We start from the raw sequence: 9576 nt of genomic DNA, 5'->3' as shown, positions 1-9576 counted from the left end.
AGATTTCTGAGTAGTCTCGGTTAATCGAAGCAGTCGTGGCCGAGTTGTCAAGGCGACAGTCTAGAAATCTGTTGGGGTATTCCCGCGCAGGTTCGAATTCTTCCGACTGCGATTGAGCAAAGATTTTTTATTTCAATAATACCTTTGGTGGTTTCACAGATTTCTGAGTAGTCTCGGTTAATCGAAGCAGTCGTGGACGAGTGGTTAAGGCGACAGACTCGAAATCTGTAGGGATATTCCCGCGCAGGTTCGAATCCTGCCGACTGCGTTCGAGCTAGCATACTTATTCCAATGATAGCTTTAGTAGTTCCACACTTTTTGAGTGGTCTCTGTTATCAGAAGCAGTCGTGGCCGAGTGGTTAAGGCGACAGACTAGAAATCTGTTGGGATATTCCCGCGTAGGTTCGAATCCTGCCGACTGCGATTGAGCAAAGATTTTTTATTCTATGAGAGCGGTAGCTCTCTTAGATAAGACTTCATACTGTTCTTAATGTATAAGGAGGGTTTTTTGTTTGGATGTAGTTTTTTTTTGTATTGTACTAATTGGTTCGGAAAAAATCCACTGAACTACGATTCGGCCTCTTAATATGTGGTTAAAATTTCAAAAAGATCCATTGATTAGTTTATTTTATAAAAAATAAAGTTGCTAAGGGTGGTTTTCATTTCCATAAAATTAATCACAGATTTTGACGAAAAACTGGAAATTTCCCATAGAAATAACATGGGAAATTTTACAAAGTTACAAATTTTGTCCATACCCTTACAAAAAAAACTATACGTCAGATAGATTTGAAAACGGTTTTAAATGAAAGCCCCATATCCATAGTTGGCGCCTATTTTTTTTCATCAAGAAAAATTAAGTTTAAGTACTGTTTTTCATAGTTTTAATTACATGCTCCGACTTACGTGGTTTACCCTGAAACTATGGAACCTGCGACTTTTTAGCATGAGTTATGTAGTGTATGAAGCGAGTTTGGTCGTTTTACCGCGGTTATAGTCAAATTCTTAGAACAAATAGCTAGCTTAATGGACATTTTATCTTTTCTCAGCTTAGGTTAAAGCTATTTAAACTTGATTACCTTGTGGGTGCTTGTAGGTACTTGTGGGTGCTTGTAGGTACTTGTGGGTGCTTGTAGGTACTTGTGGGTACTTGTGGGTGCATGTAGGTACTTGTGGATACTTGTGGGTGCTTGTGGGTGCTTGTCGGTACTTGTTGGTTCTTATGGGTACTTGTGGGTACTTGTAGGTTCTTATGGGTACTTGTGGGTACTTGTAGGTGCTTATGGGTACTTGTAGGTGCTTGTGGATACTTGTGGGTGCTTGTAGGTACTTGTGGGTTCTTGTGGGTACTTGTAGGTACTTGTGGGTGTTTGTAGGTACTTGTGGGTACTTGTTGGTGCTTGTGGGTGTTTGTAGGTACTTGTGGGTGCTTGTAGGTACTTGTGGGTGTTTGTAGGTACTTGTAGGTACTTGTGGGTTCATGTAGGTACTTGTGGGTTCATGTAGGTACTTGTGGGTTCATGTAGGTACTTGTGGGTTCATGTAGGTACTTGTGGGTTCATGTAGGTACATGTGGGAGTTTGTAAGTACTTGTAGGTACTCGTAGGTACTTGTGGGTTCATGTAGGTACATGTGGGTGTTTGTAAGTACTTGTAGGTACTCGTAGGTACTTGTGGGTTCATGTGGGTACTTGTGGGTGTTTGTAAGTACTTGTAGGTACTCGTAGGTACTTGTGGGTACTTGTGAGTGCTTGTGGGTACTTGTGGGTGCTTGTAGGTGCTTGTGGGTGTTTGTAGGTGCTTGTGGGTGTTTGTAGGTGCTTGTGGGTGTTTGTAGGTACTTGTGGGTGCTTGTAGGTACTTTTGGGTGCTTGTAGGTACTTGTGGGTTCATGTAGGTACTTGTGGGTTCATGTAGGTACTTGTGGGTACTTGTGAGTGCTTGTAGGTACTTGTAGGTACTTGTGGGTACTTGTGAGGTCTTGTGGGTACTTGTGGGTGCTTGTAGGTGCTTGTGGGTGTTTGTAGGTGCTTTTGGGTGTTTGTAGGTGCTTGTGGGTGTTTGTAGGTACTTGTGGGTGTTTGTAGGTACTTGTGGGTGCTTGTAGGTACTTGTAGGTACTTGTGGGTTCATGTAGGTACTTGTGGGTTCATGTAGGTACTTGTGGGTTCATGTATGTACTTGTGGGTTCATGTAGGTACTTGTGGGTGTTTGTAAGTACTTGTAGGTACTCGTAGGTACTTGTGGGTGCTTGTAGGTTCTTGCCCCTGGTACTTGTGGGTGCTTGCTCCGGGTACTTGTGGGTACTTGCCCCGGGTACTTGTGGGTGCTTGCCCCGGGTACTTGTGGGGGCTTGCCCCGGGTACTTGTGGGGGCTTGCCCCGGGTACTTGTGGGTGCTTGCCCCGGGTACTTGTGGGTGCTTGCCCCGGGTACTTGTGGGTGCTTTCCCCGAGTACTTGTGGGTGCTTTCCCAGAGTACTTGTGGGTGCTTTCCCCGAGTACTTGTGGGTGCTTTCCCCGAGTACTTGTGGGTGCTTGTAGGTGCTTGTGGGTGCTTGCGGGTACTTGTGGGTGCTTGTAGGTACTTGTGGGTACTTGTGGGTGCTTGCGGGTACTTGTGGGTGCTTGTAGGTACTTGTGGGTACTTGTGGGTGCTTGTAGGTACTTGTGGGTGCTTGTAGGTACTTGTGGGTGCTTGTAGGTACTTGTGGGTACTTGTGGGTGCTTGTAGGTACTTGTGGGTGCTTGTAGGTACTTGTGGGTACTTTTGGGTAGATGCTTTGCCCGGGTGCTTGTAGGTGCTTGTGGGTAGGTGGAATTTTTAGGGGGGCGCCTCGCGTTTCAATAAATGATTGTAAAAAATGTATTATTCTAATTACAATAAGAATACAAGCTTTTAATAATTTACGTTTTATTTTTGAAGTATCATTATAAATAAATGTCTGATTGAGCTAAAGTTATGGTCCCCTTTATATATGTTTCTGCTTAGTGCAGATTTTGAAAATGTAAAACAGTTTCTTAAGATTCATAATTAAAATGAAGACTGAAGGAACAGATATTAATCAAAAATGTCTTGATTATAATCAAGACCTAAAAAGTATCGATAAGACTGAGGTTATCACTTGTCTGAATGATCAGATATTAATTTTTCTTTTTAATTGAAACTTAAATGCTTGCTTAAGAAAAAACAAAGTTCCATTACCGTTTTCCGTTGAAATAAATTATTTTACTGGTAATCAATTTCAAAAATTTACTTATCTCGGCTTTTCGACCACAATTCCATTCCCCGAAAACATTTTATCATTACATTAATTACTTTTTGGAGATAACGTGTCAAAAAGGCCTATAAAAGAAGAAAAAACTGTAAAAGCGGTCTGTTTAGCCATGATAACAACCTTTTAAAAGTTGCAAGCACTATATAACCCTTTCGAGACCAACTGGACCCGAGCAAACAATAGCTTAACCTGCTACTAGTACGACCAGAGAGAATTGATGTAATCTGGAGTTGAAATTTCATCATGTGCGACCTGCGGCCCTGAAACTCTCCCATAGTCCCAATGTGTGTAGAACATAATTTTTTCGCTGTTATCTGCCAAAATCAATCTTTCTAGATAGTGCCGCCTGCTCACTTGAATTTTTCATGATATAATAAGGTTTGAATGAACAAAATTCTAGATTACTATTTTCACTACTATGTCCCTCTGCTAACTTGAATCAAACTTTCCTCTCTTTCTGCTGCTCATTACCGGTGCCATTCAATTGACTTTCTGTTCTTTATAACTACTATCATGAATTTATTTATTTCAAACCAAAATATAAAAAAATGGATTCTTTTTCCTTTTGTGCTACTTAGAATTTTCAAATGTATATAATGTTGTGCCGTGCCATATCAAATAGTCTCTAACCATTGTTAGAAACTAGAGAGAGAAATTGGGCAGTAACACTGATCATGCCTTGAACTATGAGAAAGAACAATACGACGGTTGACTAAAGTACACTTGATATTACATCATTTTGCAAAACCGCGAGTAAAAATCTTACTGTCCCTATTGAATTTGGCGCCATTGGTTTTAGAATAATTAAAATGTTCCACTGCGAAGCTTGCCGGTCACAAATGGGGATGTAACGTCTTTAGGAACCTTTTAAAACGCAAAACCATACACGTACTCTCCCAAAAGTAATTAATGTAATGATAAAATGTTTTCGGGGAATGGAATTGTGGTCGAAAAGCCGAGATAAGTAAATTTTTGAAATTGATTACCAGTAAAATAATTTATTTCAACGGAACACGGTAATGGAACTTTGTTTTTTCTTAAGCATGCATTTAAGTTTCAATTAAAAAGAAAAATTAATATCTGATCATTCAGACAAGTGATAACCTCAGTCTTATCGATACTTTTTAGGTCTTGATTATAATGAAGACATTTTTGATTAATTTCAATAATGCCTTTAGTAGTTTCATGGATTTTTGAGTGGTGTCAGTTAACAGCAGCTGTCGTGGCCGAGTGGTTAAGGCGACAGACTAGAAATCTGTTGGGATATTCCCGCGCAGGTTCGAATCCTGCCGACTGCGATTGAGCAAAGATTTTTTATTTCAATAATACCTTTGGTGGTTTCACAGATTTCTGAGTAGTCTCGGTTAATCGAAGCAGTCGTGGACGAGTGCTTAAGGCGACAGACTTGAAATCTGTTGGGATATTCCCTCGCAGGTTCGATTCCTGCCGACTGCGTTCGAACTCACATACTTATTCCAATGATAGCTTTAGTAGTTCCACAATTTTTTAGTGGTCTCGGTTAACAGAAGCAGTCGTGGCCGAGTGGTTAAGGCGACAGACTTGAAATCTGTTGGGATATTCCCGCGCAGGTTCGAATCCTGCCGACTGCGATTGAGCAAAGATTTTTTATTTCAATAATACCTTTGGTGGTTTCACAGATTTCTGAGTAGTCTCGGTTAATCGAAGCAGTCGTGGACGAGTGCTTAAGGCGACAGACTCGAAATCTGTTGGGATATTCCCGCGCAGGTTCGAATCCTGCCGACTGCGTTCGAACAAACATTCTTATTCCAATAATAGCTTTAGTAGTTCCACAGTTTTTTGAGTGGTCTCGGTTAACAGAAGCAGTCGTGGCCGAGTGGTTAAGGCGACAGACTAGAAATCTGTTGGGATATTCCCGCGCAGGTTCGAATCCTGCCGACTGCGATTGAGCAAAGATTTTTTATTTCAATAATACCTTTGGTGGTTTCACAGATTTCTGAGTAGTCTCGGTTAATCGAAGCAGTCGTGGACGAGTGGTTAAGGCGACAGACTCGAAATCTGTAGGGATATTACCGCGCAGGTTCGAATCCTGCCGACTGCGTTCGAACTAACATACTTATTCCAATGATAGCTTTAGTAGTTCCACACTTTTTGAGTGGTCTCGGTTAACAGAAGCAGTCGTGGCCGAGTGGTTAAGGCGACAGACTAGAAATCTGTTGGGATATTCCCGCGCACGTTCGAATCCTGCCGACTGCGATTGAGCAAAGATTTTTTATTTCAATAATACCTTTGGTGGTTTCACAGATTTCTGAGTAGTCTCGGTTAATCGAAGCAGTCGTGGACGAGTGGTTAAGGAAACAGACTCGAAATGTGTAGGGATATTACCGCGCAGGTTCGAATCCTGCCGACTGCGTTCGAACTAACATACTTATTCCAATGATAGCTTTAGTAGTTCCACACTTTTTGAGTGGTCTCGGTTAACAGAAGCAGTCGTGGCCGAGTGGTTAAGGCGACAGACTTGAAATCTGTTGGGATACTCCCGCGCAGGTTCGAATCCTGCCGACTGCGTTCGAAACCACATACTTATTCCAATGATAGCTTTAGTAGTTCCACAATTTTTTGAGTGGACTCGCTTAGCAGAGGCAGTCGTGGCCGAGTGGTTAAGGCGACTGACTAGAAATCTGTTGGGATATTCCCGCGCAGGTTCGAATCCTGCCGACTGCGATTGAGCAAAGATTTTTTATTTCAATAATACCTTTGGTGGTTTCACAGATTTCTGAGTAGTCTCGGTTAATCGAAGCAGTCGTGGACGAGTGGTTAAGGCGACAGACTCGAAATCTGTAGGGATATTACCGCACAGGTTCGAATCCTGCCGACTGCGTTCGAACTAACATACTTATTCCAATGATAGCTTTAGTAGTTCCACACTTTTTGAGTGGTCTCGGTTAACAGAAGCAGTCGTGGCCGAGTGGTTAAGGCGACAGACTAGAAATCTGTTGTGATATTCCCGCGCAGGTTCGAATCCTGCCGACTGCGATTGAGCAAAGATTTTTTATTTCAATAATACCTTTGGTGGTTTTACAGATTTCTGAGTAGTCTTGGTTAATTGAAGCAGTCGTGGACGAGTGGTTAAGGCGACAGACTCGAAATCTGTAGCGATATTCCCGCGCAGGTTCGAATCCTGCCGACTGCGTTCGAACTAACATACTTATTCCAATGATAGCTTTAGTAGTTCCACACTTTTTGAGTGGTCTCCGTTAATAGAAGCAGTCGTGGCCGAGTGGTTAAGGCGACAGACTCGAGATCTGTTGGGATATTCCCGCGCAGGTTCGAATCCTGCCGATTGCGATTGAGCAAAGATTTTTTATTTCAATAATACCTTTAGCAGTTTCACAGATTTTTGAGTGGTCTCGGTTAACAGAAGCAGTCGTGGCCGAGTGGTTAAGGCGACAGACTCGAAATCTGTTGGGATATTTCCGCGCAGGTTCGAATCCTGCCGACTGCGTTCGAACACACATACTTATTCCAATGATAGCTTTAGTAGTTCCACAATTTTTTGAGTGGACTCGCTTAACAGAAGTAGTCGTGGCCGAGTGGTTAAGGCGACAGACTAGAAATCTGTTGGGATATTCCCGCGCAGGTTCGAATCCTGCCGACTGCGATTGAGCAAAGATTTTTTATTTCAATAATACCTTTGGTGGTTTTACAGATTTCTGAGTAGTCTCGGTTAATCGAAGCAGTCGTGGACGAGTGGTTAAGGCGACAGACTCGAAATCTGTAGCGATGTTCCCGCGCAGGTTCGAATCCTGCCGACTGCGTTCGAACTAACATACTTATTCCAATGATAGCTTTAGTAGTTCCACACTTTTTGAGTGGTCTCGGTTAACAGAAGCAGTCGTGGCCGAGTGGTTAAGGCGACAGACTAGAAATCTGTTGTGATATTCCCGCGCAGGTTCGAATCCTGCCGACTGCGATTGAGCAAAGATTTTTTATTTCAATAATACCTTTGGTGGTTTTACAGATTTCTGAGTAGTCTTGGTTAATTGAAGCAGTCGTGGACGAGTGGTTAAGGCGACAGACTCGAAATCTGTAGCGATATTCCCGCGCAGGTTCGAATCCTGCCGACTGCGTTCGAACTAACATACTTATTCCAATGATAGCTTTAGTAGTTCCACACTTTTTGAGTGGTCTCCGTTAACAGAAGCAGTCGTGGCCGAGTGGTTAAGGCGACAGACTCGAGATCTGTTGGGATATTCCCGCGCAGGTTCGAATACTGCCGATTGCGATTGAGCAAAGATTTTTTATTTCAATAATACCTTTAGCAGTTTCACAGATTTTTGAGTGGTCTCGGTTAACAGAAGCAGTCGTGGCCGAGTGGTTAAGGCGACAGACTCGAAATCTGTTGGGATATTTCCGCGCAGGTTCGAATCCTGCCGACTGCGTTCGAACACACATACTTATTCCAATGATAGCTTTAGTAGTTCCACAATTTTTTGAGTGGACTCGCTTAACAGAAGTAGTCGTGGCCGAGTGGTTAAGGCGACAGACTAGAAATCTGTTGGGATATTCCCGCGCAGGTTCGAATCCTGCCGACTGCGATTGAGCAAAGATTTTTTATTTCAATAATACCTTTGGTGGTTTTACAGATTTCTGAGTAGTCTCGGTTAATCGAAGCAGTCGTGGACCAGTGGTTAAGGCGACAGACTCGAAATCTGTAGCGATGTTCCCGCGCAGGTTCGAATCCTGCCGACTGCGTTCGAACTAACATACTTATTCCAATGATAGCTTTAGTAGTTCCACAATTTTTTGAGTGGTCTCCGTTTACAGAAGCAGTCGTGGCCGAGTGGTTAAGGCGACAGACTTGAAATCTGTTGGGATATTCCCGCGCAGGTTCGAATCCTGCCGACTGCGTTCGAACACACATAATTATTCCAATGATAGCTTAAGTAGTTCCACAATTTTTTGAGTGGACTCGCTTGAGAGAAGCAGTCGTGGCCGAGTGGTTAAGGCGACAGACTAGAAATCTGTTGGGATATTCCCGCGCAGGTTCGAATCCTGCCGACTGCCAATGAGCAAAGATATTTATTTCAATAATACCTTTGGTGGTTTCACAGATTTCTGAGGAGTCTCGGTTAATCGAAGCAGTCGTGGACGAGTGCTTAAGGCGACAGGCTCGAAATCTGTTGGGATATTTCCTCGCAGGTTCGATTCCTGCCGACTGCGTTCGAACTCACATATTTATTCCAATGATAGCTTTAGTAGTTCCACAATTTTTTAGTGGTCTCGGTTAACAGAAGCAGTTGTGGCCGAGTGGTTAAGGCGACAGACTTGAAATCTGTAGGGATATTCCCGCGCAGGTTCGAATCCTGCCGACTGCGTTCGAACAAACATTCTTATTCCAATGATAGCTTTAGTAGTTCCACACTTTTTGAGTGGTCTCGGTTAACAGAAGCAGTCGTGGCCGAGTGGTTAAGGCGACAGACTAGAAATCTGTTGGGATATTCCCGCGCAGGTTCGAATCCTGCCGACTGCGATTGAGCAAAGATTTTTTATTTCAATAATACCTTTGACGGTTTCACAGATTTCTGAGTAGTCTCGGTTAATCGAAGCAGTCGTGGACGAGTGGTTAAGGCGACAGACTCGAAATCTGTAGGGATATTACCGCGCAGGTTCGAATCCTGCCGACTGCGTTCGAACTAACATACTTATTCCAATGATAGCTTTAGTAGTTCCACACTTTTTGAGTGGTCTCGGTTAACAGAAGAAGTCGTGGCCGAGTGGTTAAGGCGACAGACTAGAAATCTGTTGGGATATTCCCGCGCAGGTTCGAATCCTGCCGACTGCGATTGAGCAAAGATTTTTTATTTCAATAATACCTTTGGTGGTTTCACAGATTTCTGAGTAGTCTCGGTTAATCGAAGCAGTCGTGGACGAGTGGTTAAGGCGACAGACTCGAAATCTGTTGGGATATTCCCGCGCAGGTTCGAATCCTGCCGACTGCGTTCGAACAAACATACTTATTCCAATGATAGCTTTAGTAGTTCCACAATTTTTGAGTGGTCTCAGTTAACAGCAGCAGTCGTGGCCGAGTGGTTAAGGCGACAGACTCGAAATCTGTTGGGATATTTCCGCGCAGGTTCGAAAACTGCCGACTGCGTTCGAATTCACGTACTTATTTCAATGATAGCTTTAGTAGTTCCACAATTTTTTAGTGGTCTCGGTTAACAGAAGCAGTCGTGGCCGAGTGGTTAAGGCGACAGACTCGAAATCTGTTGGGATATTTCCGCGCAGGTTCGAAAACTGCCGACTGCGTTCGAATTC

At 43.2% G+C, this 9576-nt stretch overlaps 35 non-coding genes across 35 annotated transcripts; all 35 read left to right on the top strand.

Annotated features, from left to right (window-relative positions):
• The first annotated feature begins 29 nt into the window (after positions 1–29).
• On the top strand, positions 30–111 carry TRNAS-AGA (transfer RNA serine (anticodon AGA)). Its single transcript has one exon. It is a non-coding gene; the product is annotated as a tRNA-Ser (tRNA).
• A 75-nt stretch (positions 112–186) lies between these two features.
• Positions 187–268, top strand: TRNAS-CGA (transfer RNA serine (anticodon CGA)). The gene has a single exon. It is a non-coding gene; the product is annotated as a tRNA-Ser (tRNA).
• Positions 269–341: 73 nt separating this feature from the next.
• Positions 342–423, top strand: TRNAS-AGA (transfer RNA serine (anticodon AGA)). Its single transcript has one exon. It is a non-coding gene; the product is annotated as a tRNA-Ser (tRNA).
• A 4069-nt stretch (positions 424–4492) lies between these two features.
• On the top strand, positions 4493–4574 carry TRNAS-AGA (transfer RNA serine (anticodon AGA)). The gene has a single exon. It is a non-coding gene; the product is annotated as a tRNA-Ser (tRNA).
• A 75-nt stretch (positions 4575–4649) lies between these two features.
• Positions 4650–4731, top strand: TRNAS-UGA (transfer RNA serine (anticodon UGA)). Its single transcript has one exon. It is a non-coding gene; the product is annotated as a tRNA-Ser (tRNA).
• Positions 4732–4804: 73 nt separating this feature from the next.
• Positions 4805–4886, top strand: TRNAS-UGA (transfer RNA serine (anticodon UGA)). The gene has a single exon. It is a non-coding gene; the product is annotated as a tRNA-Ser (tRNA).
• Positions 4887–4961: 75 nt separating this feature from the next.
• Positions 4962–5043, top strand: TRNAS-CGA (transfer RNA serine (anticodon CGA)). The gene has a single exon. It is a non-coding gene; the product is annotated as a tRNA-Ser (tRNA).
• A 74-nt stretch (positions 5044–5117) lies between these two features.
• TRNAS-AGA (transfer RNA serine (anticodon AGA)) lies at positions 5118–5199 on the top strand. Its single transcript has one exon. It is a non-coding gene; the product is annotated as a tRNA-Ser (tRNA).
• Positions 5200–5274: 75 nt separating this feature from the next.
• Positions 5275–5356, top strand: TRNAS-CGA (transfer RNA serine (anticodon CGA)). Its single transcript has one exon. It is a non-coding gene; the product is annotated as a tRNA-Ser (tRNA).
• A 73-nt stretch (positions 5357–5429) lies between these two features.
• Positions 5430–5511, top strand: TRNAS-AGA (transfer RNA serine (anticodon AGA)). Its single transcript has one exon. It is a non-coding gene; the product is annotated as a tRNA-Ser (tRNA).
• A 230-nt stretch (positions 5512–5741) lies between these two features.
• On the top strand, positions 5742–5823 carry TRNAS-UGA (transfer RNA serine (anticodon UGA)). Its single transcript has one exon. It is a non-coding gene; the product is annotated as a tRNA-Ser (tRNA).
• Positions 5824–5897: 74 nt separating this feature from the next.
• On the top strand, positions 5898–5979 carry TRNAS-AGA (transfer RNA serine (anticodon AGA)). The gene has a single exon. It is a non-coding gene; the product is annotated as a tRNA-Ser (tRNA).
• A 75-nt stretch (positions 5980–6054) lies between these two features.
• TRNAS-CGA (transfer RNA serine (anticodon CGA)) lies at positions 6055–6136 on the top strand. Its single transcript has one exon. It is a non-coding gene; the product is annotated as a tRNA-Ser (tRNA).
• A 73-nt stretch (positions 6137–6209) lies between these two features.
• Positions 6210–6291, top strand: TRNAS-AGA (transfer RNA serine (anticodon AGA)). The gene has a single exon. It is a non-coding gene; the product is annotated as a tRNA-Ser (tRNA).
• A 75-nt stretch (positions 6292–6366) lies between these two features.
• Positions 6367–6448, top strand: TRNAS-CGA (transfer RNA serine (anticodon CGA)). The gene has a single exon. It is a non-coding gene; the product is annotated as a tRNA-Ser (tRNA).
• A 73-nt stretch (positions 6449–6521) lies between these two features.
• Positions 6522–6603, top strand: TRNAS-CGA (transfer RNA serine (anticodon CGA)). The gene has a single exon. It is a non-coding gene; the product is annotated as a tRNA-Ser (tRNA).
• A 75-nt stretch (positions 6604–6678) lies between these two features.
• Positions 6679–6760, top strand: TRNAS-CGA (transfer RNA serine (anticodon CGA)). The gene has a single exon. It is a non-coding gene; the product is annotated as a tRNA-Ser (tRNA).
• A 74-nt stretch (positions 6761–6834) lies between these two features.
• On the top strand, positions 6835–6916 carry TRNAS-AGA (transfer RNA serine (anticodon AGA)). Its single transcript has one exon. It is a non-coding gene; the product is annotated as a tRNA-Ser (tRNA).
• A 75-nt stretch (positions 6917–6991) lies between these two features.
• On the top strand, positions 6992–7073 carry TRNAS-CGA (transfer RNA serine (anticodon CGA)). The gene has a single exon. It is a non-coding gene; the product is annotated as a tRNA-Ser (tRNA).
• A 73-nt stretch (positions 7074–7146) lies between these two features.
• Positions 7147–7228, top strand: TRNAS-AGA (transfer RNA serine (anticodon AGA)). The gene has a single exon. It is a non-coding gene; the product is annotated as a tRNA-Ser (tRNA).
• Positions 7229–7303: 75 nt separating this feature from the next.
• On the top strand, positions 7304–7385 carry TRNAS-CGA (transfer RNA serine (anticodon CGA)). The gene has a single exon. It is a non-coding gene; the product is annotated as a tRNA-Ser (tRNA).
• Positions 7386–7458: 73 nt separating this feature from the next.
• On the top strand, positions 7459–7540 carry TRNAS-CGA (transfer RNA serine (anticodon CGA)). Its single transcript has one exon. It is a non-coding gene; the product is annotated as a tRNA-Ser (tRNA).
• Positions 7541–7615: 75 nt separating this feature from the next.
• Positions 7616–7697, top strand: TRNAS-CGA (transfer RNA serine (anticodon CGA)). The gene has a single exon. It is a non-coding gene; the product is annotated as a tRNA-Ser (tRNA).
• Positions 7698–7771: 74 nt separating this feature from the next.
• Positions 7772–7853, top strand: TRNAS-AGA (transfer RNA serine (anticodon AGA)). The gene has a single exon. It is a non-coding gene; the product is annotated as a tRNA-Ser (tRNA).
• A 75-nt stretch (positions 7854–7928) lies between these two features.
• On the top strand, positions 7929–8010 carry TRNAS-CGA (transfer RNA serine (anticodon CGA)). Its single transcript has one exon. It is a non-coding gene; the product is annotated as a tRNA-Ser (tRNA).
• A 74-nt stretch (positions 8011–8084) lies between these two features.
• Positions 8085–8166, top strand: TRNAS-UGA (transfer RNA serine (anticodon UGA)). Its single transcript has one exon. It is a non-coding gene; the product is annotated as a tRNA-Ser (tRNA).
• A 74-nt stretch (positions 8167–8240) lies between these two features.
• Positions 8241–8322, top strand: TRNAS-AGA (transfer RNA serine (anticodon AGA)). The gene has a single exon. It is a non-coding gene; the product is annotated as a tRNA-Ser (tRNA).
• Positions 8323–8396: 74 nt separating this feature from the next.
• Positions 8397–8478, top strand: TRNAS-CGA (transfer RNA serine (anticodon CGA)). The gene has a single exon. It is a non-coding gene; the product is annotated as a tRNA-Ser (tRNA).
• A 73-nt stretch (positions 8479–8551) lies between these two features.
• On the top strand, positions 8552–8633 carry TRNAS-UGA (transfer RNA serine (anticodon UGA)). The gene has a single exon. It is a non-coding gene; the product is annotated as a tRNA-Ser (tRNA).
• A 73-nt stretch (positions 8634–8706) lies between these two features.
• Positions 8707–8788, top strand: TRNAS-AGA (transfer RNA serine (anticodon AGA)). The gene has a single exon. It is a non-coding gene; the product is annotated as a tRNA-Ser (tRNA).
• Positions 8789–8863: 75 nt separating this feature from the next.
• On the top strand, positions 8864–8945 carry TRNAS-CGA (transfer RNA serine (anticodon CGA)). The gene has a single exon. It is a non-coding gene; the product is annotated as a tRNA-Ser (tRNA).
• Positions 8946–9018: 73 nt separating this feature from the next.
• Positions 9019–9100, top strand: TRNAS-AGA (transfer RNA serine (anticodon AGA)). Its single transcript has one exon. It is a non-coding gene; the product is annotated as a tRNA-Ser (tRNA).
• Positions 9101–9175: 75 nt separating this feature from the next.
• On the top strand, positions 9176–9257 carry TRNAS-CGA (transfer RNA serine (anticodon CGA)). Its single transcript has one exon. It is a non-coding gene; the product is annotated as a tRNA-Ser (tRNA).
• A 73-nt stretch (positions 9258–9330) lies between these two features.
• On the top strand, positions 9331–9412 carry TRNAS-CGA (transfer RNA serine (anticodon CGA)). Its single transcript has one exon. It is a non-coding gene; the product is annotated as a tRNA-Ser (tRNA).
• A 73-nt stretch (positions 9413–9485) lies between these two features.
• Positions 9486–9567, top strand: TRNAS-CGA (transfer RNA serine (anticodon CGA)). The gene has a single exon. It is a non-coding gene; the product is annotated as a tRNA-Ser (tRNA).
• Positions 9568–9576: the final 9 nt, after the last annotated feature.

Source organism: Phalangium opilio, unplaced genomic scaffold (genome assembly GCF_054372755.1).
Source record: "Phalangium opilio isolate 3A_F unplaced genomic scaffold, DU_Popi_V2 ptg000105l_1, whole genome shotgun sequence".
Classification (NCBI taxonomy): Eukaryota; Metazoa; Arthropoda; class Arachnida; order Opiliones; family Phalangiidae; genus Phalangium; species Phalangium opilio.
This window is presented reverse-complemented; position numbering and strand designations above follow the sequence as displayed.